This window comes from Cervus elaphus, chromosome 26, assembly GCF_910594005.1.
Source record: "Cervus elaphus chromosome 26, mCerEla1.1, whole genome shotgun sequence".
In the NCBI taxonomy this organism is placed as follows: domain Eukaryota; kingdom Metazoa; phylum Chordata; class Mammalia; order Artiodactyla; family Cervidae; genus Cervus; species Cervus elaphus.
In genome coordinates, this window is record NC_057840.1 from 40,307,169 (window position 1) to 40,335,129 (window position 27,961).

General features: G+C 41.9%; 1 long non-coding RNA gene across 2 annotated transcripts; it reads right to left on the reverse strand.

Annotated features, from left to right (window-relative positions):
- Positions 1 to 950: 950 nt before the first annotated feature.
- LOC122684156 lies at positions 951 to 27,947 on the reverse strand. 2 transcript variants are annotated; one of them, XR_006337943.1, is made up of 4 exons: positions 27,524 to 27,649; positions 5,134 to 5,198; positions 1,457 to 1,573; positions 951 to 1,331 (listed from the first exon to the last, which is right to left on the reverse strand). It is a non-coding gene; the product is annotated as an uncharacterized LOC122684156 (long non-coding RNA). The 2 variants fall into 2 exon arrangements; XR_006337944.1 differs by lacking the exon at positions 5,134 to 5,198 and having other exon boundaries at positions 27,524 to 27,947.
- Between the last annotated feature and the right edge of the window lie 14 nt (positions 27,948 to 27,961).

A 27,961-nucleotide genomic window follows, 5' to 3' on the forward strand; every position in this document is an offset into this window, starting at 1 on the left:
AGACCCAAAATTGAAGTGGTATAATTGATATGCATCTGAATAGGCTTACTAAGACATGCTAACATCCTTTAGAAGCACCACCTTGCTGTAACTGATATAGAACACATCTGTAATTTTCCAAGGCAATCAAAGGATTTCCAGTTGTTAGCTTACTTTCTTAAAAATGTACTGACAGTAAAAAAACAGAATCTATTGGTAAGACCGTCTTTTCCATCTACCAGTTAGATGCATTTTCCTTGATTGGAAAGTGAAATGGGGGCCATCTCTCCCATGTTGGCTGTTGCTGCTGGCAAGCAAAGTTATGCATAGATTTATTTATTTTTTTCATAGATTTATTTCATTCTGAAATGTCCAGTCATTAATGTTACAAGTTTTGAGTGCTTTTGTGAGATGGCTGGCTGGTTTCTGGATATCTGGATTGCCACTGTGATGGGATATTTCTGAACTCAACACTTCCTTGACGGCCTCCTGCAGTCTACTTGCCTGATCATGGCTGAGGTAGGACTCCCCAGGAGACCCCCTTTGTTGGTCTTGCTTTGGGGAAGGTCATTCCTGGACGTCAGCCTGAAGAAAGCTCCTCCATCCTTTCAATAATTCTTTTGTTTTTTAAAATTATTTGGCTGCACTGTAGGGCATGTGGGATTTTAGTTCCCTGACCAGGGATTGAACACATATTTCCTGCATTGAAAGTGTGGAGTTTTAAGCACTGCACCACCAAGGAAGGCTTCAGTTCAGTTCAGTTCAGTTCAGTCGCTCAGTCGTGTCCGACTCTTTGCAACCTCATGAATCACAGCACACCAGGCCTCCCTGTCCATCACAAACTCCCAAAGGTTACTCAAACTCGTGTCCATCGAGTCAGTAATGCCATCCAGCCATCTCATCCTCTGTCGCCCCCTTCTCCTCCTGCTCCCAATCCCTTCCAGCATCAGGGTCTTTTCCAATGAGTCAACTCTTCGCATGAGGTGGCCAAAGTATTGGAGTTTCAGCTTCAGCATCAGTCCTTCCAATGAACACCCAGGACTGATCTCCTTTAGGATGAACTGGTTGGATCTCCTTGAATCCCCTGGACTGCCGAAGATAACTGGAGTGGTTTCTGTCTCCTGGCTCTGAACTCTGACACAGTGGAAAGGAGAAAGGAGACAACTGAAGGAAAATCCAAAGGAATTATTGATAGGACTTGACACGAAGTGGAGACAAGGCAAAGAGAGGCGTCCGAGAAGGTACTTGTAAATGAGGAGCAACCCACATACAGGGGGAGGAGAAGTTCGTTCAGTCTTAGACTCTGCATTTTTCATGTTGATGGATCAGGAAGGACTGGAGAGTGACAGGCCCTGGGGACAGAGATGTAAGCAAAAATCTAGTAACTGAAAGTGTGTAACGATAGATAAACTCCTTGAAGAAAACATTGTAGAGAAAAGAACCAAGAATAGTTCTTTATAGTCTTATGTTTTTATACCTTTAAAATAGGGCATCCCCTGGTGGTCCAGTGGGAGCTTTCACTGGAGCTTGGAGCTTTCACTGCTATAGAACAGGTTCAATCCTTGGTTCAATCTTCGGTCAGGGAACTAAGATCCTGCAAGGTGTGTGGCATGGTAAAAAAAAAAAAATAATAAGTTAGCTTAAAATAGAAGTATAACAAAAAGGGCACACATCTTGGATACTCAATTCAAGAAATTTTCACAGAGTAAACAAAATTGAATAAATATTTACTGTCACCCAGAAACCTCCCTTGTGCTTCCCGCCAGCCAAGAATCCTTCCAAAGGTAATCGCTGCTCTGATTGCTATCACTGCAGATTTTTTCCTAGCTTCTGAGTTTTATAAATGAAATCATGCAGTAGATAGCTTCCCTGGTGGCCCAGGCGGTAAAGAGTCTTCCTGCAAAGCAGGAGACCTGGATTCGATCCCCGGGTTGGGAAGATCCCTTGGAGAAGGAAACAGCAACCCACTTTAGTATTCTTGCCTGGAAAAATCCCAAGGAGATGGAGGAGCCTGGTGGACTACAGCCCATGGGGTCGATCGCAAGGAGTCAAACACAACTGAGCTTAGCTAACACTTCCATGTAGTATGTATTCTCTTGTATCTGCATTTGTTTTTGTTTTTTTTCTTAACTCAACATAATATTTGTGGGATTCATCCATGCGGAACATTTACCAATAGTTTGCTAATTTTTGTTGCCATGTTGTATTCCATCGCATGCCTATTGCATAATATAGTTATGCATTCTACTCTTGCTGGCTGTTTGTGTTATTTTCAGTTTGGCCTGTTGTGAATAGTGTTGCTTCTTCTTGTACACGTCTTTTGATGCATTTCTGTTGGGTATATAACTAGGAGTGGAAATGTTTTGAGGAGCAGGGTATTCTGCCAAACGATTTTCCAATGTGGCTTATTTAGTTAACTTTTGCTGCATCACAGACCACCTGGAAATGTAGTGACTTAATAGCTCATTGTTCTTTCGCATCAGTGTAATGGAATGAGCTCATCCGAGATGGCTTGTCCGTGCTCTGTGTGTGTCTTCTGGACGCAGTACTGCATTAGCAGTCAGCTGGTGGCCTCAGACCCCTCTCTGGCAGTTGGCTGGTTGTCTGTGGGAGGCGTGGAGATAACCGGACAGTCACCAGCAAGCCACCCTGGGCTCATTCACTGGGTGGTGGTAGCAAATTTGCCAAGAGCAGTGGAAGAGAGCAAACGCCAACACACCAGCTCTTTTCAAACCTCTTCTGGTATCACATTTGCTAATGTCCCATCAGCCAAAGCATGTCCCACAGTCAGGCCTCATTTCAAGGACCTTCATAGGCCTTTTGGAGGCATAAACAGGAAAGTCGGTTGCAAATTGTATGTGTCGATTGCAAATGCACACACAGATGGGAAGGATTTGTGGCCATTTAAAAATCTGTGATGGGATTTGTTCCAATTTACACCCCTACCAGCAGTGAAGAGAGGTCAGTTACTCATGTCCTCACCAATCCTGAGTTTTACCAATGTTTTTCATTTTAGCCATTCTGCTGGGTGGGTGGTGGCATCTTATTGTGTTTTTAATTTCCACTTTAGTGGTGACAAAAGGCTATCAAACACCTTTCATGTGCTGTTTATCTACTTGAATATACTTTTTTGGGAAGAGCCTATTCAAGTCTTTGGTCCATTTTTAATGGAATTATCTGTCTTCTCAACTATTTACAGGACTCACACAAATACAGATTCATGATTTATGTATTCTCACAGATTGTTGCTTGCCTTTTCATTATTTTAATGGTACTTCTGATAAATAGAAGTTCCAAATTTTAGTAAAGTCCAATTTTCATCTCCTACTTTACATTTAGTGTTTGGGGTCCTATTTAAGAACTCTTTGCCTAACCAAGAGATGAGGATATTGTTATTTTCTAGAAGTTGTATTATTTTACCTTTCCCAGTTAGATCTATGATCCATCTGGAATTGATTTGGGGGTGCATGCAGAGGATTAAGGTTAATCTTTTCCCATATTGATCTGCCACCATTTGTTGAAAAGACTACCTTATTTTTTTCTGAGCTCTGTGGTTTATTCCAGTGACCTATTTTATTTCCTTCCACCAATACCATAGTTATTGAATTTAGCTTTCTAATAAATCTTGATGTCTGGTAGTGGAAGGCTTCCAAGTTTTCTTTCTTCATCAAGATTGTTTTCACTTTTCTTGGTCCTTTGCATTTCCATATAAATTTTAAAATCAATTTGTCAATTTCCAACTTCTCAGTCACCTACAGGCATTTTTTTTGGGGGGGGGTGCAATGATTGATTGCAATATTGATTGCTTTAGATAGAATTAACCCTTAAAAATGAGTCTTCTAATCTTTGAATTTGGTATATTCTTTCATTTATTTAGGTCTATTTACAATTTTCTTGGAATGTTTTGTAGTGTTCAGTGAAGAAACCTTGTGCATTTGATTTATTTCTATCAATTTGATGATTTTTGCTGTTATAAGGGCATTGTTTGTTAAAGTCCTTTTCTTTTCTTGCTGTCATAATGAAATAGAGTGTTTTCCTCAAAGCTGTTTTATTGCTACTTCTTTGTATTTTTTCCCTCTATTTTCTCTATTTAGGACTTTTTCTCTTTCAACTCCAGCAATCTTACTATGATGTGCCTAAGTGTGGTTTGCTTTTGTATTTTCTGGCTTAGAGGTCACAGAGCTTCTTGAATCTGTGGCTTGATGTCTTTTGTCAGTTAAGGGAAATAGTTTCTGGCCCATTCCTTCCCCTCTCCTGGAATTTTAATTACATGTATGTCAGAATCTTCCACCATGTCCCATGCATCTCTCACACTCTATTCACTATTTTCCTGTCTTTTTTTTTTCCCCTTCTTCTCTGTGCTTCAGTCTGGATTTTTGAGCTGACCTATCTGCCAGTTTGTGAATTCTTTCTTCTGCTTTTAATCTATAATTAAATCTAGCTTTTGAATTCTCAATTAAGTTACTGTATTTTTCAGTTCTTGAACTGCCATTTAATACTTTTTTAATAGACTCCAGTTCTTGGTGAAACTCTCTGTATTTTTAATAAGTTTCCATGACTATTTCAATCACAGTTATTTTCAAGCCTGGGTCTGAGAACCTCAATGTCTGGATCACACGTGATTCTCTATCGTTTTTTTCTTTTTTCTCTTGAATTTTGCTTATTCATCCTATTTTCTGGCATGCCTGATAGTTTGGATTGAATGGTGTACATTGTGTATAAACACAGAGACTCTAGATGCTGATTACCTTCCCACAGAGAAGATTTACATTAAGTTGACAAGTACATCACCTTGGTCTGGTCTGGGCTGACTGGAGGTGAGTTTTAGGTTTTGTAAGACGATGACGATTAGACCATGACGACTCTTACAGCCTGAGAAGTTGTGTGTTGGGTGGCTGCTTGGGTTTTTCTTCTTGGACTGTGCCTGCTTTGTTTGGGAATAGGTCAAAGTCCGAGGGAAAATGCAAAGGGAAGGAGGAGAACACTTCTCTAGAACACAGTGTCCTCAGATCCTTTCAGTTCGATAGGCCTGACTTCCGCTTTTTGTCTCCCCAGCCCAGTGAGGCTCCTGCAGCTCTAGATTACCTATCTATCTATTCTCTACACCTCAGCAAATTCCCTGAGGAAAAGCATAGTGACAACTATCTGACTCACCACAATGTTCTTTTTTTCTGTCTCCAAGATGACGCTTAGTCCTTAGAAGGAAAGTTGTGACCAACCTAGACAAGCATATTAAAAAGCAGAGACATTACTTTGCCAGCAAAGATCCATCTAGTCAAGGCTATGGTTTTTCCAGTAGTCATGTATGGATGTGAGAGTTGAACTCTAAAGAAAGCTGAGCACTGAAGAATTGATGCTTTTGAACTGTGGTGTTGGAGAAGACTCTTGAGAGTCCCTGGATTGCAAGGAGATCCAACCAGTCTATCCTACAGGAAATCAGTCCTGGGTGTTCATTGGAAGGACTGATGCTGAAGCTGAAGTTCCAATACTTTGACCACCTGATGCGAAGAGCTGACTCATTGGAAAAGACCCTAATGCTGGGAAAGATTGAAGGCAGGAGAAGGGGACGACAGAGGATGCGATGGTTGGATGGCATCGCTGACTCAATGGACATGAGTTTGAGGAGGCTCTGGGAGTTGGTGATGGACAGAGAGGCCTGGCATGCTGTGGTCCATGGGGTCATGAAGAGTCGGACACGACTGAGTGACTGAACTGAACTGAAGATCTTGACCGCTTCAGTTCTGGCAAGCTTTGGTTATTCTCTGTTGTTTGAATAGTTTTTATTTGGAGGGGGTGTTTTTTATAGCTGTTTTCATGAGAGAGTTGGACTTCCCAGGCGGCACAGTGGTGAAGAATCCACCCGCCAGTGCAGGAGATGTGGGTTCGATTTCTGGACTGGGAAGATCCCCTGCAGAAGGAAATGGCAACCCACTCCAGTATTCTTTTTTTTTTTTTGAATTTTATTTTTTTTCATTTACTTTTATTAGTTGGAGGCTAATTACTTTACAATATTGTTGTGGGTTTTGTCATACATTGACATGAATCAGCCATGGATCTACACGTATTCCCCATCCCGACCCCCCCTCCCACCTCCCTCTCCACCCGATCCCTCTGGGTCTTCCCAGTGCACCAGGCCCGAGCACTTGTCTCATGCATCCAACCTGGGCTGGTGATCTGTTTCACATAGATAATATACATGTTTCGATGCTGTTCTCTCGAAACATCCCACCCTCGCCTTCTCCTACAGAGTCCAAAAGTCTGCACTCCACTATTCTTGTTCAGAAATCCCATGCACAGAGGAGCCTAGCGGGCTACAGGCCATGGGGTTGCAAGAGTTGGACAGGACTGAGTTGCTGAGCAAGCAAGCAAGTGCGCACACGCGCACACACACACACACACATACACACACACACACGGGAGAGTTAGTTTGTTACAAGCTACTCATTTATAGATGTGATAAGTTTCTCATTCCTTAATGTTTAAAAAAGAGTATTATGCAAAGGGAAAGTTATGTTGCCCTTGTGCAAACATCACTGGGTTCTCTCGCTCCCGTGTGAGCCTTCTTGAGATGCTTCTGTGTCTTCTGAGTCTCATTTCATTACTTGACATTTGGCCTCAAGCAGATCTGCAAGAGTTTTGACAATTTGGTCACAGCTTTTGTAACTTTCCATTAGCCACTGGGGATCTGAAGTTCCCCAAACTGATCTCCAGGGAACAGACTGGCTTCCGTGACTGGGAGAGTGACTCTGGAGAGTTAGATGATCCTCCAAGAGTGGGTAGGGGTGGTCCTTGCAAAATCTATGGGGATAAAATATGGGTTCATGCCACCCAAAATTTAACAAGGGCAACTGGCTTAAATAAATAATTCCCTATTAAGATATGGCTGTTGCTGTGTTGAGGGAAACGGTTTCCACAGGAAACAATAATAAAAATAGCATTATTTTTAAACTGAGGAGAAATGACACTTTGGCATCCAGATTTTAAAATAACACAGAAAAACAGAGGAAATGTTTGAAGATTAAGCTATTTTGGTTTTACAGCATTCTTGCTGTATTCTTTAGATTACATTACCTGGAACCACAAATTGGATGGTGATCTAGGATTCATGTAATGCATTCTGGGGATGCTGGAAATGAGGGTTGTAAGTGGGTGGTGGTCTACCCCACTCTTAGGGACAGTTAAAGTTGCAATCACTTTAATATCTTATTTTATAATCATAATTTAGAAATAAGGATTTTTTTCAAATTATGTAATCTTCACTGTTTTCAAAATTAAATTCTTCTGAAGAGATGGAGAAGAGGTCATTCCTTATAATAAGCATATGCTTGAAAGAGGTATTGAAACATCTTCAGCCTTTCCTGCAGGTCAAAAATATAAAACTGACCCTGGAATCAAAGGGTCAGGGAACTAAGATCCTGCACGCCCTGCAGCATGGCCAGAAAAAAAGAAAATCTTTGTGCACTCTCTGGGACTTTCTTTTTTTTTTTTCATTTTCATTTTAATTTTCATTTCTTTTTTTTTTCCATTTATTTTTATTAGTTGGAGGCTAATTACTTTACAATATTGTAGTGGTTTTGGCCATACATTGACATGAATCAGCCATGGATTTACATGTGTTCCCCATCCCAAACCCCCCTCCCACCTCCCTCCCCATCCCATCCCTCTGGGTCATCCCAGTGCACCAGCCCGGAGCACTTGTCTCATGCATCCAACCTGGACTGGTGATCTGTTTCACATTTGATAATATACATGTTTCGATGCTGTTCTCTCAGATCATCCCACCCTCGCCTTCTCCCATAGAGTCCAAAAGTCTGTTCTGTACATCTGTGTCTCTTTTTCTGTCTTGCATATAGGGTTTCGTTACCATCTTTCTAAATTCCACGCATATATATGGAATTTAGAAAGATGGTAACGATAACTCTTTGGGACTTCTGTGATAGTCCACTGACCAAGACTCTGTGCTCCCAGTGCATGGAGCTCGAGTTCAATTCCTGATAGGGGAACTAGATCCCACATGCTGCAACTAAGAGTTAGCATGCAACTGAAGAAATATCCTACATGTTGCAACTAGGATGTGGTATGGCCAAATAAAATAAAATTTTTTAAAAAAGTGCCCTTTGTAGATCCAGAAATGACTTTAAATCAAGTAATCTGTGTAATCTCAAGCAAATAACATAGTTTTTATTCATCTCAGTTTCCTCTGATATTGAAAGTGGAAGTGAAAGTGAAGTCGCTCAGTCGTGTCCGACTCTTTGCAATACCGTGGACTGTAGCCCACCAGGCTCCTCCGTCCATGGGATTCTCCAGGCAAGAATACTGGAGTGGGTTGCCATTTCCTTCTCCAGGGGATCTTCCCAACCCAGGGATGGAACCCAGGTTTCCTGCATTGCAGGCAGATAATTTAACCTCTGAGTCACCTGGCATGTTCTCTGTCCATGGAATTCTTCAGGCAAGAGTACTAGAGTGGGCTGCCATTCCCTTCTCCAAAAGTGAAAGTCGCTCAGTCGTGTCTGACTCTTTGCAACCCCATGGACTGTACAGTCCATGGAATTCTCCAGGCCAGAATACTGGAGTGGGTGACCTTTCCCTTCTCCAGGGGATCTTCCCAATCCAGGGACTGAACCCACGTCTCTCGCATTGCAGATGGATTCTTTACCAGCTGAGCCACAAGGGAAGCCCCCTCTGATATTAGTTATCCCTAATAAAAAGGGATATTAAGTACTCACCTAACTGGAATTTGGGGATTGCATAAATATTAAATAAAAAATTAAGTAATGTGTGTAATATGCTTCTTGGTGCATGATTCTCAGATACATGTATTGTTTTATATGTATTATATTATATACGTAATCATACATTTATGATTGCCATGCATAGATGATATGCCATTCCAGGGCCACCTGGCTAAAATGAAAGGAGAAAGAGCTGTGCCTGGCACACTTTCTCAATACATACCCTCTCCCTCTATCTCTCTCCTTCTCTTTTTGTCTATTTAGCTTTTTTTTTTTAATTAATAAGCTTGACTTTTAAAAATACTTTTATTTCTATGTTTATTTACTTTTGGCTGGGCTGGGCCTTCACCGCCGTGAGGATTTTTCTCTAGTTGCAGCGAGCAGAGGCCATCCTAGTTGTGGTGTGCGGGCTTCTCACTACAGTGGCTTCTCTTGTTGCGGAGCACGGGCTCTAGGGCTCGAGGACTTCAGTAGTTGCAGTTTGCGGGTCCAAGCACAGGCGCAATAGTTGTGGTACAAGGGCTTAGTGGCTCCACGGCATGTAGGATCTTCCCAGAACACGGATCAAACCTGTATCTCCTGCGTTGGCAGGATTCTTCACCATTGAGCCATCAGGGAAGCCCTAGTCTATTGAGTTTATATTGTGTCTTCATCCCAAGGGAACCTGGTTAAGGGTTAGGGAAACTAGACAAGAAAGCATGTCCCCTGGTAATCACGTAAGCTTATAAACACATTCTTGTGACATCATGGAGCCTTTCTAATAACAGACCTTGTTGCTTGCTGTCAGCGCCTGTGCCATTCTAGAGAGACTACAAAGGGATCTCATTGTCAAGGCCTTTGGTTTATAGAAACATCTTTCCCATTCATCAGAGAGTACAGGCTAATTGACACATCACACGCGAGAATGGGTCCATAAACATCTCAGGTGCTGTGCAAGATAGAGCGGCTTGGTACATATTGCTAAGGTACTCTTCTCTGGGTTTCTAGGGTAACAGGCATCTCAACATCCCCAGTATGGATTCAGGCTATTCCTAGTATGATGATTATGACAGTCTGCTGCAGTACCTGAAGATCTGTAATTTTTATACCTCTTCACGACTTGGCTGTGTTCCTTGTCACTGCCCATTCTTTCCACAAACTGGCCCCAACCCTTCTTCAAAGTGTTCTCAGAAGCCAGAGTGACTTCCTAATTTCCACGTTCAACATCCTACTGCTAGACTGGGCAGCCTTTCTCTGTGGCATTTCATACTGGGTAGCGTCCTGTTCGTTCTAGAAGTCTGCCCTTCATTGGCTTCTTCAGAATTATCCTCCAAGATTTTTTCCTCTCTGGACAAGCCTCCTTTGTTGCCTTGCTCGCTCTCATCTTCCGTCCCTTAAATATCAGCATTCCCCAAGGTTCTGCCCTGTGCTACATTCTCTCCTTGCTCTATATATTTATTCCCACATGAATCCATCACTCACATGCTTATTAAAATAATGAACCAGTGCAGAAAAGCCTAATGGAAAAAGTAAAAAAAAAAAAAAATCACACAAAACTTTGTCACCTGTCAATCTATATTTAAGCATTATAGTTGCATGATTTTTATCAGAATTGGATCACTTTATTCATGTGTTCCATAGCCTGCTTTATTAAACTAGATACTGTGGTTTGATATCATTGGTCAACACAGGATTTTCGCCATCATTTTAAGTGTACCATACTGTATCAGTTGTTTGGTTGGGCGGATAGGACAAAGTATCACAGACCAGAGGACTTAAACAATAGACATTTACTTCCCCACAAATCTGGAAGCTAGAAGCCTGAGGTCAAGACGTCAGCAGGGTTGGTTTCTTCTGAGGTCTCTCTCCTTGGCTTGCAGATGAGCCTCTTCTCTCTGTGCCATCCCATGATCCTCCTGTGTGTGTGTTTGTGAAGAAAGATTAGGGCCCAGCATCTTTAAAGTCCGAATCTCCAAATACAGCCATGTTCTGAGGAACTGCAGATTAGGATTTCAACAATGAATTTGGGTGGGAGGGGACACACTTCAGACCAGAGCACTTAACAGTTTCTTAAAAATAATTCTTCATTCATACCATTTTCCCCCCCAAGTATTTAAACAATGCCATGAGAGTTGTCACTTTTTTGTCATTGTTGTTCAGTCACTAAGCATGTTGACTCTTTGAAACACCATGGACTACAGCACGCCAGGCTCCTTTGTCCACCACTATCTCCAAGAGTTTGCTCAAATCTGTGTCCTATGGTTGAGCTGGTGAATCTATCCAATCATCTTATCCTCTGCTGCCCACTTCTCTTGCCTTCAATCTTTCCCAGCATCAGGGTCTTTTCCGATGAGTTGGCTCTTCGCATCAGGTAGCCAAAGTACTGGAGCTTCAGCTTCAGCATCAGTACTTCCAATGAATATTCAGGGTTGGTTTCCTTTAGGATTGACTGGTTGAAACTTCTTGCAGTCCAAGGGACTCTCAAGAGTCTTCTCCAACACCACAGTTCAAAAGCATCAATTCTCTGGCGCTCAGTCTTCTTTATGGTCCAACTCTCACATCCGTACATGAATACTGGAAAAACCATAGCTTTGAATATATGCACCTTTGTCAGCAAAGTGATGTCCCTGCTTTTTAATACACTGTCTAGTTTTTTCATATTAATCGCTTTCCTTCCAAGGAGCAAGTGTCTTGGAATTCTGTGGCTGCAGTCACTGTCTGCAGTGATCTTGGAGCACAAGAAAGTTAAATATGTCACTGCTTCCACTTTTTTACTTTATTTTATTGATAAATAAAGTTGCATATATTTAAACAATGTGATGATTTGATAAATGTATACACTGTGAGATCATTACCAAAACCAACCTAATTAAACCATCCATCACTAAATATACTTGCCATTTTGGGGTTGATAATGATCTCTGAGTAAATTTCAAGTATTAACACAGTATTGTTAACTTATAGTATAATCGTAGTGCTATGCAAGAGAGCTCCAGAATTTACATCTTTAATTGAAAGTTTGTCCTATGACCAGTATCTCCCATCTGATACCTCTTCACAAACAGGAAATGCTGGTTTAATCTCAGAATCAGTCCTTTTCTCCCAACCAGGAAGGAAAGAGTCCTGGATTCTGGGTCCCCCCGCCCCAACCTAAGTATCTCCCGGAGCTCCCTGTGACTGAGCTCTTTCTGCAAACGGTGTAACTGTGCCTTTCCTGTCATCTTCATCGCGTTAATTTAAGGGCACCTGAGGTCACTCAGGAGAAGGTGGGTTTGTGGTGGCAGCATGTGTAGTGCCATGAGAGTTGCCTTTCTTCCTTGATTTTTTTTTTTTTTTTTTTTTAATTTTTTTATTAGTTGGAGGCTAATTACTTCACAACATTTCAGTGGGTTTTGTCATACATTGATATGAATCAGCCATAGATTTACACTTATTCCCCATCCCGATCCCCCCTCCCACCTCCCTCTTCACCCGACTCCTCTGGGTCTTCCCAGTGCACCAGGCCCGAGCACTTGTCTCATGCATCCCACCTGGGCTGGTGATCTGTTTCACCATAGATAGTATACATGCTGTTCTTTTGAAACATCCCACCCTCACATTCTCCCACAGAGTTCAAAAGTCTGTTCTGTATTTCTGTGTCTCTTTTTCTGTTTTGCATATAGGGTTATCATTACCATCTTTCTAAATTCCATATATATGTGTTAGTATGCTGTAATGTTCTTTATCTTTCTGGCTTACTTCACTCTGTATAATGGGCTCCAGTTTCATCCATCTCATTAGGACTGATTCAAATGAATTCTTTTTGACAGCTGAGTAATATTCCATGGTGTATATGTACCACAGCTTCCTTATCCATTCGTCTGCTGATGGGCATCTAGGTTGCTTCCATGTCCTGGCTATTATAAACAGTGCTGCAATGAACATTGGGGTGCACGTGTCTCTTTCAGATCTGGTTTCCTCAGTGTGTATGCCCAAAAGTGGGATTGCTGGGTCATATGGCAGTTCTATTTCCAGTTTTTTAAGGAATCTCCACACTGTTTTCCATAGTGGCTGTACTAGTTTGCATTCCCACCAACAGTGTAAGAGGGTTCCCTTTTCTCCACACCCTCTCCAGCATTTATTGCTTGTAGTCTTTTGGATAGCAGCCATCCTGACTGGCGTGTAATGGTACCTCATTGTGGTTTTGATTTGCATTTCTCTAATAATGAGTGATGTTGAGCACCTTTTCATGTGTTTGTTAGCCATCTGTATGTCTTCTTTGGAGAAATGTCTGTTTAGTTCTTTGGCCCATTTTTTGATTGGGTCATTTATTTTTCTGGAATTGAGCTTCAGGAGTTGCTTGTATATTTTTGAGATTAATCCTTTGTCTGTTGCTTCATTTGCTATTATTTCCTCCCAATCTGACGGCTGTCTTTTCACCTTACTTATAGTTTCCTTTGTAGTGCAAAAGCTTTTAAGTTTCATTAGATCCCATTTGTTTAGTTTTGCTTTTATTTCCAATATTCTGGGAGGTGGGTCATAGAGGATCTTGCTGTGATTTATGTCAGAGAGTGTTTTGCCTATGTTCTCCTCTAGGAGTTTTATAGTTTCTGGTCTTACATTTAGATCTTTAATCCATTTTGAGTTTATTTTTGTGTATGGTGTTAGAAAGTGTTCTAGTTTCATTCTTTTACAAGTGGTTGACCAGTTTTCCCAGCACCACTTGTTAAAGAGGTTGTCTTTTTTCCATTGTATATCCTTGCCTCCTTTGTCAAAGATAAGGTGTCCATAGGTTCGTGGATTTATCTCTGGGCTTTCTATTCTGTTCCATTGATCTATATTTCTGTCTTTGTGCCAGTACCATACTGTCTTGATGACTGTGGCTTTGTAGTAGAGTCTGAAGTCAGGCAGGTTGATTCCTCCAGTTCCATTCTTCTTTCTCAAGATTACTTTGGCTATTCGAGGTTTTTTGTATTTCCATACAAATTGTGAAATTCTTTGGTCTAGTTCTGTGAAAAATACCGTTGGTAGCTTGATAGGGATTGCATTGAATCTATAGATTGCTTTGGGTAGAATAGCCATTTTGACAATATTGATTCTTCCAATCCATGAACACGGTATGTTTCTCCATCTGTTTGTGTCCTCTTTGATTTCTTTCATCAGTGTTTTATAGTTTTCTATGTATAGGTCTTTTGTTTCTTTAGGTAGATATACTCCTAAGTATTTTATTCTTTTTGTTGCAATGGTGAATGGTATTGTTTCCTTAATTTCTCTTTCTGTTTTTTCATTGTTAGTATATAGGAATGCAAGGGATTTCTGTGTGTTAATTTTATATCCTGCAACTTTACTATATTCATTGATTAGTTCTAGTAATTTTCTGGTAGAATCTTTAGGGTTTTCTATGTAGAGGATCATGTCATCTGCAAACAGTGAGAGTTTCACTTCTTCTTTTCCTATCTGGATTCCTTTTACTTCTTTTTCTGCTCTGATTGCTGTGGCCAAAACTTCCAACACTATGTTGAACAGTAGTGGTGACAGTGGGCACCCTTGTCTTGTTCCTGATTTCAGGGGGAATGCTTTCAATTTTTCACCATTGAGGGTGATGCTTGCTGTGGGTTTGTCATATATGGCTTTTATAATGTTGAGGTATGTTCCTTCTATTCCTGCTTTTTGGAGAGTTTTAATCATAAATGAGTGTTGAATTTTGTCAAAGGCTTTCTCTGCATCTATTGAGATAATCATATGGTTTTTATCTTTCAATTTGTTAATGTGGTGTATTACGTTGATTGATTTGCGGATATTGAAGAATCCTTGCATTCCTGGGATAAAGCCCACTTGGTCGTGGTGTATGATTTTTTTAATATGTTGTTGGATTCTGTTTGCTAGAATTTTGTTAAGGATTTTTGCATCTATGTTCATCAGTGATATTGGCCTGTAGTTTTCTTTTTTTGTGGCATCTTTGTCTGGTTTTGGAATTAGGGTGATGGTGGCCTCATAGAATGAGTTTGGAAGTTTACCTTCTTCTGCAATTTTCTGGAAGAGTTTGAGTAAGGTAGGTGTTAGCTCTTCTCTAAATTTTTGGTAGAATTCAGCTGTGAAGCCATCTGGTCCTGGGCTTTTGTTTGCTGGAAGATTTTTGATTACACTTTCGATTTCCTTGCCTGTGATGGGTCTGTTAAGATCTTCTATTTCTTCCTGGTTCAGTTTTGGAAAGTTATACTTTTCTAAGAATTTGTCCATTTCATCCAAGTTGTCCATTTTATTGGCATAGAGCTGCTGGTAGTAGTCTCTTATTATCCTTTGTATTTCAGTGTTGTCTGTTGTGATCTCTCCATTTTCATTTCTAATTTTGTTAATTTGGTTCTTCTCTCTTTGCTTCTTAATGAGTCTTGCTAATGGTTTGTCAATTTTGTTTATTTTTTCAAAAAACCAGCTTTTAGCTTTGTTGATTTTTGCTATGGTCTCTTTAGTTTCTTTTGCATTTATTTCTGCCCTGATTTTTAAGATTTCTTTCCTTCTGCTAACCCTGGGGTTCTTGATTTCTTCCTTCTCTAATTGCTTTAGGTGTAGAGTTAGGTTATTTATTTGGCTTTTTTCTTGTTTCTTGATGTAAGCCTGTAATGCTATGAACTTTCCCCTTAGCACTGCTTTTACAGTGTCCCATAGGTTTTGGGTTGTTGTGTTTTCATTTTCATTCATTTCTATACATATTTTGATTTCTTTTTTGATTTCTTCTATGATTTGTTGGTTATTCAGAAGTGTGTTATTTAGCCTCCATGTGTTTGAATTTTTAACAATTTTTTTCCTGTAATTGAGATCTAATCTTACTGCACTGTGGTCAGAAAAGATGACTGGAATGATTTCAATTTTTTTGAATTTTCCAAGACCAGATTTATGGCCCAGGATGTGATCTATTCTGGAGAAGGTTCCGTGTGCACTTGAGAAAAAGGTGAAGTTGATTGTTTTGGGGTGAAATGTCCTATAGATATCAATTAGGTCTAGCTGGTCCATTGTGTCATTTAAAGTTTGTGTTTCCTTGTTAATTTTCTGTGTAGTTGATCTATCCATAGTTGTGAGTGGGGTATTAAAGTCTCCCACTATTATTGTGTTACTATTAATTTCCTCTTTCATACTCGTTAGTGTTTGCCGTACATATTGCGGTGCTCCTATGTTGGGTGCATATATATTTATAATTGTTATATCTTCTTCTTGGATTGATCCTTTGATCATTATGTAGTGTCCTTCTTTGTCTCTTTTCACAGCTTTTATTTGAAAGTCTATTTTATCTGATATGAGTATTGCGACTCCTGCTTTCTTTTGGTCTCCGTTTGCATGAAATAATTTTTTCCAGCCCTTCACTTTCAGTCTGTATGTGTCTCTTGTTTTGAGGTGGGTCTCTTGTAGACAGCATATATAGGGGTCTTGTTTTTGTATCCATTCAGCCAATCTTTGTCTTTTGGTTGGGGCATTCAACCCATTTACATTTAAGGTAATTATTGATAGGTGTGGTCCCGTTGCCATTTACTTTGTTGTTTTGGGTTCACGTTTATACAACCTTTCTGCATTTCCTGTCTAGAGAAGATCCTTTAGCATTTGTTGAAGAGCTGGTTTGGTAGTGCTGAATTCTCTCAGCTTTTGCTTATCTGTAAAGCTTTTGAGTTCTCCTTCATATCTGAATGAGATCCTTGCTGGATACAGTAATCTAGGTTGTAGGTTATTCTCTTTCATTACTTTCAGGACGTCCTGCCATTCCCTTCTGGCCTGGAGGGTTTCTATTGATAGATCAGCTGTTATCCTTATGGGAATCCCTTTGTGTGTTATTTGTTGTTTTTCCCTTGCTGCTTTTAATATTTGTTCTTTGTGTTTGATCTTTGTTAGTTTGATTAATATGTGTCTTGGGGTGTTTCGCCTTGGGTTTATCCTGTTTGGAACTCTCTGGGTTTCTTGGACTTGGGTGGCTATTTCCTTCCCCATTTTAGGGAAGTTTTCAGCTATTATCTCCTCGAGTATTTTCTCATGGCCTTTCTTTTTGTCTTCTTCTTCTGGAACTCCTATGATTCGAATGTTGGGGCGTTTCACAGTGTCCCAGAGGTCCCTGAGGTTGTCCTCATTTCTTTTGATCCTTTTTTCTTTTTTCCTCTCTGCTTCATTTATTTCCACCATTTTATCTTCTATCTCACTTATCCTATCTTCTGCCTCCATTATTCTACTCTTGGTTCCCTCCAAAGTGTTTTTGATCTCATTCATTGCATTATTCATTTTTAATTGACTCTTTTTTATTTCTTCTAGGTCTTTATTAAACAATTCTTGTATCTTTTCAATCTTTGTTTCCAAGCTATTTATCTGTAACTCCATTTTGTTTTCAAGATTTTGGATCATTTTTATTATCATTATTCTAAATTCTTTTTCAGGTAGATTCCCTATCTCCTCCTCTTTTGTTTGACTTGGTGGGCATTTTTCTTGTTCCTTTACCTGTTGGGTATTTCTTTGCCTTTTCATCTTGTTTAGATTGCTGTGTCTGGAGTGGACTTTCTGTATTCTGGAGGTCTGTGGTTCCTTTTTATTGTGGAGGATTTACCCAGTGGGTGGGGTTGGACGTTTGGCTTGTCAAGGTTTCCTGGTTAGGGAAGCTTGCGTCAGTGTACTGGTGCGTGGAACTTGATTTCTTCTCTTTGGAGAGCAATGGAGTGCCCAGTAATGAGTTTTGAGTTGGGTCTATGTGTTAGGTGTGACCTTGGGTAGCCTGTATGTTGACATTCAGGGCTATGTTCCTGTATTGCTGGAGAATTTGCGTGGTATGTCTTGCTCTAAAACTTATTGGCTCTTGGGTGGTGGTTGGTTTCAGTGTAGGTATGGAGGCTTTTGGACAGTCACTTATCACTTAAAGTTCCATGTAGTCAGGAGTTTTCTGGTGTTCTCAGGTTTTGGGCTTAAGTTTCCTGCCTCTGGATTTCAGTTTTATTCTTCCTGTAGTCTCAGGACTTCTCCAACTATACAGCTCTGATAATTAAACTTCTAGGTTAATGGCGAAAAGATTCTCCCCCGTTAGGGACACCCAGAGAGGTTCACAGAGTTACATGAACAGGAGAAAAGGGAGGAGGGAGATAGAGATGAGTAGGAGGAGAAAAAGGGGGACTCAAGAGGAGAGAGACAGATCTACGCAGCTGTCTGTTCCCAGAGTGTTCTCGTATCTCAGACACCTACAAGGATTCACAGAATTGGATGGGGAAGAGAAGGGGAAAAGAGGAAATAGAGGTGTTCTGAGGTAGAAAACAGAGAGTCAAGATTGGGAGGGAATAATCTTCGGTTTTAAGATAGGGCTTCTCTTTTTTTTTTTTTTTTGTAAGGTTATAGTGTAGTGAAGATGAAAATGAAGAGTAGTAGAGGAGTACTAGAGGACTTTAAAAGAAATAAGAGAAAAAGAAAAATAGAAAATAGAAGAGAAAAAGGAAAGAAAAAAAAAAGAAGAAAAAGGAGAAGAAAAAAAGAAAAAGAAAAAAAAAAAAAAGAAAGAAAAAAAAAATTTTTTTTTTCCCCTAATTAAAAAAATCGTAAAAATCTATGAAAATGAAAGTTAAGGAGTAATGGGGGAGTAATAGGGAATTTTAAAGGAAAATAAAAGAGAAAAAATAAAAAAGAAAAATATAAAAAGAAAAAAAAAATTTTTTTTTTTTCCTTACTTAGAAAAAACAGAAAAATAAAAAAAAAAGTAAAAATATGTCTAGGAATTTCTCTGGAGCTGTTGCGGTCAGTGTGGGTTCGGCTCAGTTTCAGATAGCTCCTCGTTCCAGCTTGCACTTCTCGATATCTACAGGGCCCTTCCGGTGAAGTCGGTGTTTTCTTCAGGGATTTTAATCTGTTGCACCAGTCCCTTCTGAAGCGGTTCCCTTTGTTTATTTGGCTTCTGTTTGCCGGTCTCTTCAGAGGCTCATTTCCGCCCTGACACAGGCGGCCGGAGGCGGACTCTTATTCAGGTAGCTAGTTCCGTTGCGCTGCTGGGAGGGGCTGACGCTGCGGGGCGGGGCTGGCGCTGCGGGGCGGGGCTGACGCTGCGGGGAGGGGCTGGCCCTGCGGGGGCGGGGCTGACGCTGCGGGGAGGGGCTGGCCCTGCGGGGGCGGGCTGGCGCTGCCGGAAGGGGCTGACGCTGCTTTCTCCGTCTGCGCTGCTCAGGCTCCCGGCTGTTCTATATGGAGCGCGCCCCGCGCTGCGCGAGGTTCCAGCCCTCGGGTGTTACACAAAAGCGCGGAAGGAAAAGCTGCGCCTGCTCTCTGTGCCTTCCCCGTCAGAGCGGTCCAGGCAGCCAGGGGCTTGGTGGGCGCGCTATCCCCAGGTGTGGCGCACCCACTCCCTTCCGTGGACCCAGTCTCAGTTTCCGCTGGCGCCAGGCGGGTGCGCGCGCCTTCCGCCCTCCGCGTCCCCAGCCCCAGTCCCCGCCCCGCGCCGGTCGGGTGCCTGCGCCCTGTGTCTCGCCGCGACCTTCCCCTCCCCCCTGCCTCCTGCCTCCGGCGGGGCTGGGCCGGTCCGCAGCCTGCGAGCTCTTCTCGGGACTTTCCCCGTCCCTTTGTTCTGCGAACGGCCGGCAGTGTGTTCCGGCCGGTCAATTTTCTCTCTCTCCTTTGGTCTCCCACAGTTCAAGTTGGCACCTCACAGAAGCTCCCCCCGATTGTCCTCAGGGCACTCAGGCCCGGACCCTAGCCCAAGCAAGGCTGCCTAAGACTCCCTTCCCGGGACGGGTCTCCGTCCTTAGCTCTTTTGTCTCACTTTTTATCTTTTATATTTTGTCCTACCTCCTTTCGAAGACAATGGTCTGCTTTTCTGGGCGCCTGATGACCTCAGCTAGCGATCAGAAGTTGTTTTGTGAAGTTTGCTCTGCATTCGGTTATTCTTTTGATGAATTTGTAGGAGAGAAAGTGGTCTCCCGGTCCTACTCCTCCGCCATCTTGGCTCCTCCCCCCTCTTCCTTGATTTTGGAATTTTCTTTTCTTGCCTTTGATTCAGGATGAGTAAAGGTCCAGACTGAATGGCAGATCCCATGTTAGTCACAGTATTCATCTGTGGTCCCTTGCTCTATTGCATGCACCATCATTGTTGAAAATGTCCTTAGTCACCTTCTGGATGCTACATTTAATGTCAGAGACTGGTTCTCACCTGTCTCTGCACTACCATAGTCTGCAGCACATGCTTGGGACTCTGATGGATAAGAATAGTTCATCAACATTACTCAAATTTATCTTGGGTGCCCAAAACTTTTAAAGTTCAGACCTTAAATTTTTCATATCAGTTAGACTCCTCGTGTCTCCTTTTTCTTCTCCATTCTCCTCTTCTATAGTCCTTTTTTTTTTTAAGCCTACAAGAGATTTTTCAAAGCTTTGCTATAAGCTCACTGAACATCTGCGAGATACCAAAGCTTAACAAAATGGAACTTTTGTTACCTACTTTCCCTTTTGCCAGAAGGATGATAAATGTTTACCAGACAAAAGCTGGTTGAGATCATAGTAAGCTTTTCTTATGGTGATGGATTTACACGTGGACAGAGTCACCATGAAGGCTTGACAAAATTCACGTTCAACTTAGCACTTTAACCTATTTTCATTTTTCTACTAAACTAAACATGTCTTTCTTCTGTTCCAGGTATTCCTTTTATAAAACACCCATATTTTGCCTGAATGTCAACAATCAACCTTGCTAATAAAGCGTTGCTCTGTATCTGAGTATCTGGATGTCCCTCATCAGTAGAGGACAAAGCCAGAAAGAGACTCACTAATAACAGAATAGGAAATGTCAAAAGAGAAAGTCCCTTATGTTCGGTGGTTTCTGGAGGATAGATTTTTAACTGAGAAAACATATTGTTTGGAAATTCTTTCATTCATTGCAAAACAAATTGGGGTATGGAAATCTCTGTGCTTCCAAAAAGTATTAAGAAATACTGCAGGAAAACAAAAAGTTTAGATAATAATATATTAAAGATATAAAAACTCCCTCTTATCAATCATACAGGTTTCCTAGGTGGCTCAGCGGTAAAGAATCCACATACAAAGCAGGAGACGGGGGTTCGATCGCTGCGTTGGGAACATTCCCCGAAGGAGGAAATGGCAACCTGTTCCAGTATTCTTGCCTGGGAAATTCCATGGACAGAGGAGTCTGGGGGGGTACAGTCCATGGGGTTGCAAGGAGTCAGACAGGACTGAGCAACTAACACTTTGACTTTCTACTAGTAGACATACAGTTGTTCTAAGTTTTAATTCTTTTTACTATTAACAGCAACAACAACGTTTCAGTGAAACAGTACCAAAGCTGGTGAGAAAATGAAAGGTAAAAAACAATCCTAGCTTATTAAAACACACACACACACACACACACACACACACAAAAACCTTGTACCTATGTCATTCCAGAAAGGATGTAAGATAAAGTTAACAGTTCGAAATAATTTTAAACCCAGTCTGTACTAGAATAAATTAAACTGTCTCTGAAGGTGAAATATAACTATAGGAACAATAGAAAGTTACAAAAATGAAAACTTTCTGAAAACATATTAGATCAGCTATAAGTAAGAATATCCTGGGTATTTTATACCCAAAGCAGGGATAATCTGCAGACTTCATTGTACAGTTATGCACATGTCTGTAGAAGAATAAGGACCCACCGGTTTTCTGAATTAGCAATCAGGTTATTGACCCCCTCCAAGAAATCCTTCCAAGTGAGTGGACATGTGTATATAGGTCTCCACTTCCTTTCAAAAGAAAATGATAGAAATAGTGAAAACTAATGAGAAAAGGAAAATTAATAAGAATACAAGTAATACCTGCTTGTGAACTTACTATTGATGAGCACTTTCACATATTTTTTTGTTGGTGGGCTGACTTCAGTTATTCATTCCGATGAGGTTTTTATTTCCCACAAATGCCAAGGATGCCAAGAAAAGTTTGTTCTTGGACTTGGTTTCCATGTATTCAGAAAATAAATAGAAGTCAAACAAGCCGTTTTACTGACTAGCTTTAGTTCAGAAATAGCATTAAACATTTCTCAAAAGCCATTCTTTACAGAGGAGACAAGACATTTTTGAAATCCACTTCGGATTCTTTTGAAATTCTTTCTAAGTAGCATTTCTAGTTAAGAGTGTTTCTTTGTTCTGCTCACATCCTTTGAGGAGCAAATGGGTATCGACTGTCCAGATGTAGGTGTTTTGAAAACCAGGCTGGGCTGTCACCATTGTACCCAGAGCTGTAGAACTCAAGAGCTTTAGTCCTCTGCATCTTCCTGCAAAAGGGTTAAATCTGAGGCGTGGTAGAATTGTTTATCAATTGCCCTGAGGAAGCTTCTTTTTCCCCCATTATTTTACTAGTTACTGTTCTGTCGCATATTTTATAAGTAATCAACAAAATCATTTTGGAACCTTTGTACTTCATAATTTTTTGTTTCTTTAAAACTGAGCCCATACATTTTTGCTCCTCAATTAATAAGTGCCTGTATTTTGGGGTGTCAGTTTAGCCTTGAGCTGGAGGCACATTCTGGCTTTATCCTGCCCCTGCAGCTGAAAGAAGTATGAACATGCTTCTTTGAAATTCTGCGAGGAACTGCAGGCCCAGAAGCAGCAGCAGGTGTCACCCAGACAGGTATCTTACAGTTTCTGCAACATCACCTTCAGGCCCATGGCTGAAATCTGATGAGAGCCCCGTCGTGGATTACACTGTGAAGAAACGCCAGACAAACCTCAAATGGACTGACATCATACAGAATTAGTGGTCTGGTTGTGATTTAGTCTCTAAGTAGTGTCTGACTCTTTGTGACCCTATAGACTCCATAAGGCTCCTATGTCCATGAGATTTTCCAGGCAAGAATACTAGAGTGGGTTGCCATTTCCTTCTCCAGGGGAGCTTCCTGACCCAGGAATTGAACCCAGGTCTACCTGCATTGCAGGCAATTTCTTTACTGACTGAGCTACGAGGGAATCCCAAAATGTCAAGATCAAGAAACTATAAAGGAGGTGGAACTGTTTCATATTGAAGGAGTAACTGCTAGGTTTGAACCTGGGCTGGATTTCGAACTAGGAAAGATCAACTATAAAGACCATCATTCAGCTATTTGATGAAATTGGATTATGGACTGCATATATGTGTGTATGCATGCATGCATGCTAAATTGCTTCAGTTGTGTCCGACTCTGTGTCTCTATGGGCTGCAGCCCGCCAGGCTCCTCTGTCCATGGGATTCTCCAGGCAAGATTACTGGAGTGGATTGCCATGCCCTCCTTCAGGAGATCTTCCTGACCCAGGGATCGAACACGCATCTCTTAACGCCTACCTGCATTGGCAGGCAGGTTCTTTACTACTAGGGCCACCTGGGAAACCCATGTTTGCCTATAATTATATGAGACCCAAGAAAGATATATACTAAGTTGCTAACATTGGTTACTTGGGAAAAAGTAGGGATTGAGCATGAAAGGGAAAAATACCACACTTCAAAAAAGCATCAAGGATGAATAGACTGCGTGACTTGATATCATTTTTGTTAAACGGTAGATATATGTATGTGTGTGCATAAAGTGAATTTCATAAGGATGGTCAACAAAGTGTTAATGACTGTTATCTTAAGGTGATGGGAATTTGAGCAACTTTTACATTTTTCATATTTATGTGTAAGATAATGTTTATAACAGTGTTTTTCAATGCATGTTTATTGCTTTTATTAAAATCCTAAAAAGTAATTTTTTAGCATTAGAAGAGCCAAGAAAATGTCACTGGGGAAATTATAAGAACATTTTGGATTAAATTTTTTCTGCCTCACCCAATTTTCTCTTGCAGTGCTGAGTTTATTACTTTAAACATCTTACATGTTTTGACATAAGATGTTCCCAGATGTGTGGAGCACATGTAAAAATCCGAGCAAACTCTCTTGCTTGGAAGGAATTAGGTTGCCTGATTGATTTTCTGAGGAATTCTGTTTGGTATAGCAGCTTCAGCAATCACTTCCTAACTTAAATATCAGTCGCTCAGTCATGTCCGACTCTTTGTGACTTCATGGACTGTAGCCTGCCAGGCTCCTCTGTCCATGGGATTCTCTTCTCCAGGCAAGAATATTGGAGTGGGTTGCTATTCCCTTCTCCAGGGGATCTTCCTGACCCAGGGGAGAGATCTTCTTGAACCCAGGTCTCCTGCACTGCAGGCATTCTTTACCATCTGAGCCACCAATTATTTCCTGCCACCCCTGATCTTTCGGAAGAAATCCTCTCTGGCATTCTCAAAGTTCTTCAAGGACCTGATCCCTTTGACTTGGGCACTTTCACCACCCAGGTGTACACTCCCCTGTCCTCCAAAGGTATACAAATCACTGCTGGGGGATCCCAATGTCCTCCTTCTTCACTGTGGAGACCACACCTTTTCCTGACTGCCTGGAGGGATTCTAAGAATGACTGATGTGGGTTTGTGGACTGCTTTGAGGAAGACTGGCCACCCACTCTAGTATGCTGGCCTGGAAAATTCCATGAATAGAGGAGCCAGGCGGGCTACAGTCCATGGGGTTGCCAAGAGCCGGATACAACTGAGCAACTAACACACTTTGAGCTGCTCAGATGAAAGTAACAAAGCTCCAATTTTGTGAGTAACACAACCCGTATTGTCAGTAGACTCACTGAGGCAGATGAGACAAGGGAAAGACCCGCCGGAATCAAAGATGCTCCAGCATCCCAGGGAGGGCCAGCTCAGGGCTCTCAGGGCTCAGGGTGGTGATGGCCATGGTAGCTCTAGGAGGGCGGTCCTGTGTCAACAAGATGAAGAGTGAATGCTCCCAGGAACTCTCAGCTAATAACAAAGTTCAGCTTCCTCACCCCTCAGGAGGCGAAACAGGGAGGCAGGTTCTGTACCACTTCCACAGTGGCCTGCAGGCTCTGAGCTCCAGCTTCCCACAGTGGTAGCTTCTCCGGGCGAGCCTCACAGGCTTCTCCTTCCCTAACTCACTTCCTCATTATCTCAGCAGTGTTTTCTGCAATCTCCTCTCAAGTAAACCATTTGCCCTTGAATCCTTGTCGATTTCACTCTAACTGGAAACATCATGTGTTTTCCCACCCTTCCTATTTCCTTGAGAGCCTAACCCCTTTAGTCCTGCCTATCAAATTCTCAGAGTCCGGAGGTCCCACTTTGCTACAGTCTAGGTCTCAGAGATCTCTCCTTCTGCTGAAATCAAGATATTCTTCCCTCCTCAGTTGGCAGTCAGACATGTATACTCTTCCATTGTGTAGTGGTATCAGACATGCATACCTAGCTGCCAATCCTGACTCTGTTACTTACCAGCTGTGAAACCCTGGACAGATCACCTAACTTCTCTGATCTTTGGTATTATCCTCCGGGAAAGGAAGATAATCTTTACCTTATCAGGTTGAAAGTGAGTCATTCAGTCGTGTCTGACTCTTTGCAACCCCAGGGACTAATACAGTCCATGGAATTCTCCAAGCCAGAATACTGGAGAGGCTAGCCTTTTTCCCTTCTCCAGGGGATCTTCCCAACCCAGGGATCAAACCCAGGTCTGCCGCATTGCGGGCAGGTTCTTTACCAGCTGAGCCACCAGGCAAGCCCAAGAATACCGGAGTGGGTAGCCTATCCCTTCTCCAGCAGATCTTCCTGACCCAGGAAATGAACCAGGATCTCCTGCATTGCAGGCGGATTCTTTACCAACTGAGCTATGAGGGAACTGCCTCTTGATTTGATAAGCTAAATGTATAGCGAACCAGGACACTGCCTAATACAAGAAGATATTCCAGAAATAATAGTGATTTTATTACGTAATTTTCTCTCATTACTTACTTTCTCATGTCTCCATCTTGTTTTCCCAACCAGACTGTAGCTTCTTTGCTATATTCAGCTTCTTTTATCATACTGTCTTGCACATGACAGGCACTAAATAATTACTAGTTACCAGTTTTCTTTTTTCTTTTTTTTTTAGTTACCAGTTTTCTAAAGCTTTAAATCAAAGAATGCACTCTTTCAATTCAAGGTTCGTTTATAAATTGCTATTGTGAGGCATTTTCAAGGAATTTTTTGCAGGTAACTCCTTTTCTGGACCTCAATTTTCTCACTCGCAAATGTTTTGGTCTATAATTCCAGATGCACTGGGTCTTTACAGCATTAAAATATGGAATATATATATTATTTTTAAAATTTATTATATTGAAGCATAGTTGATTTAGCCTTCAGAACCATAAGATGTTACATTTGTGTGAGAGTGCTAAGTAGCCTCAGTCATGTCTGACTTTTTCTGACCCTGTGGACCATAGCTCACCAGGCTCCTCTGTCCATGGGATTCTCCAGGCAAGAATACTGGAGTGGGTTGCCATGCCCTCCTCCAAGGAATCTTCCCGACCCAGGGATCAAACCCTCTTTTCTGCGTCTCCTGCATTGGCAGGAGTTTGCTACCACTAGCGCTACCTGGGAAGATGGTTGATTTACAATTTTGTGTTAATTTCTACTGTACAGCAGAGTGATTCAGTTATACATTCTTTTTCATATTATTTATCTACTTAATTGGAGGAAAATTGCTTTACAATGTTGTGTTGGTTTCTGCCATACGACAGTGCCAATTAGCCATAACTATATATATATCACCTCCCTCCCCTTCCCCCCAACCCGCCTTCGTAGCTGGGCTCCTGGACAGGCGCTGCTCCATGTGGCTGCCTGCCTCCCTGCCCCAGCCCCAGCCCTCACCCTGACCTGGCTTTGCAGCAGAGGAGGAGAGTTTGGGGGCCCCCATCACATGAAAGGAAAGGGTGTGCCGTGAGTGTTAGGTCGCTTCAGTTGTGTCCAATTCTTTCTTTGCGACCCCACAGACTGTATGCAGCCCGCCAGGCTCTTCTGTCCGTGGGATTCTCCAGGCAAGAATACCGGAGTGGACTGTCATGCCCTCCTCCAGGGATGGAACCCAAGTGTCCTGTCACCTGCATTGGCAGGAGGGTTCTTTAGCACCAATGCCACCTGGGAAGACCAATTAATAGCCAAGGTGGTGGTTTAGTCGCCATTGTTGTTATTCAGTCGCTTGGTCATGTCTGATTCTTTGCGACCCCATGGGTGCAGCATGCAAGGCTTCTCTGTCCTTTACTGTCTCCCGGAGTTGGCTCAAACTCATGTCCATTGAAACCGTGATGCCATCCAACCATCTCATCCTCTGGGTCCCCTTCTTCTCCTGCCTTCAATCTATCCCATAAGTTTGAGTAAATATGGAATAGGAAGAAGCAAGGAATTCCTAGGAAGACAACTGCAAACAATCATATCAACTTATCTAGAAACTTGATTGCAATGGGAAATTTAGAGATAATTTTTAAAGACAGAGTTTGTTATCCTCCAACTAAAAAATAACTAAAATAAAAAACAAAAAGTATGACCATGACTCCAAAAAAATTAGCTCTTAACTGAGAACAAGGATAGCCATCTTTTTTTAAAGCCACAAAGTCAGTGGATTTAGTATATTAACTGGACGCCTGGAGAAAATGTGCTTGCAATAAATCGAACCCGTTGATCCCATGAGCTAAAGGAAAGGAAAGCATGGGAGAGTTTTCATTTGAAATGTCTGAGGCTTGCCATCTGTTTCTTTAAAATAGTACAGCCACAGAGTACTTCTCTCTTTAATGTGCTCATTCGTCAAACCATTCGAACCTATTTCTAACCAAGATCCTACCCATCCCCCAACCTGCTTTAGAATGGACCCTAGTAAATATTTTTTATTCATGACTCCTTCTAATTTCATTTCATATTCTAACTGCCATTCCCGCCACTTTTTCCTCACTACAGGAAGCTCTTCCCAACTGGCCCCAGTTCTTTTTCTCTCTTGGATAAACCAAATCTCATCTCCCTTTGAAAACTGCTCACCTAGGCAGTGTTTAGGAAGGGAAATTCTCAGGGCTCTGGGTTCGATCCCGTCTCTACCACCCGGCGCTTCGTGACTTCTGGCAAGTAGCTGTGCGTTCTCTCAGGCCGGATACAACAGTGCCTCGCAGGGTTGTCGTGAAGATTAGATAAAGAAAGCGTGTCACGCGGGAAGTGCCCCAGCACAGGAAAGGCGCAGCCGTCCACACCGTTCCCTTTGTTGGTTACCATCTCCAACCCAGAGCACCAGCACACTCAATACCGCGCCTCTCCCGCCCTCGTCGCGGAGCATGCAGGGATTTGTAGTTTTTTGGTCCCCTAGTTGCGGTTCCCCTTGGAGCAGCGGCGCGAGAGGAAGAACTACACATCCCACTGGGCCGTGAAAGGAAAGTGGGGGCGCGGAAAACCGAGCGTCCCCGCCCGGCAGGCTTCGCTCCTGCG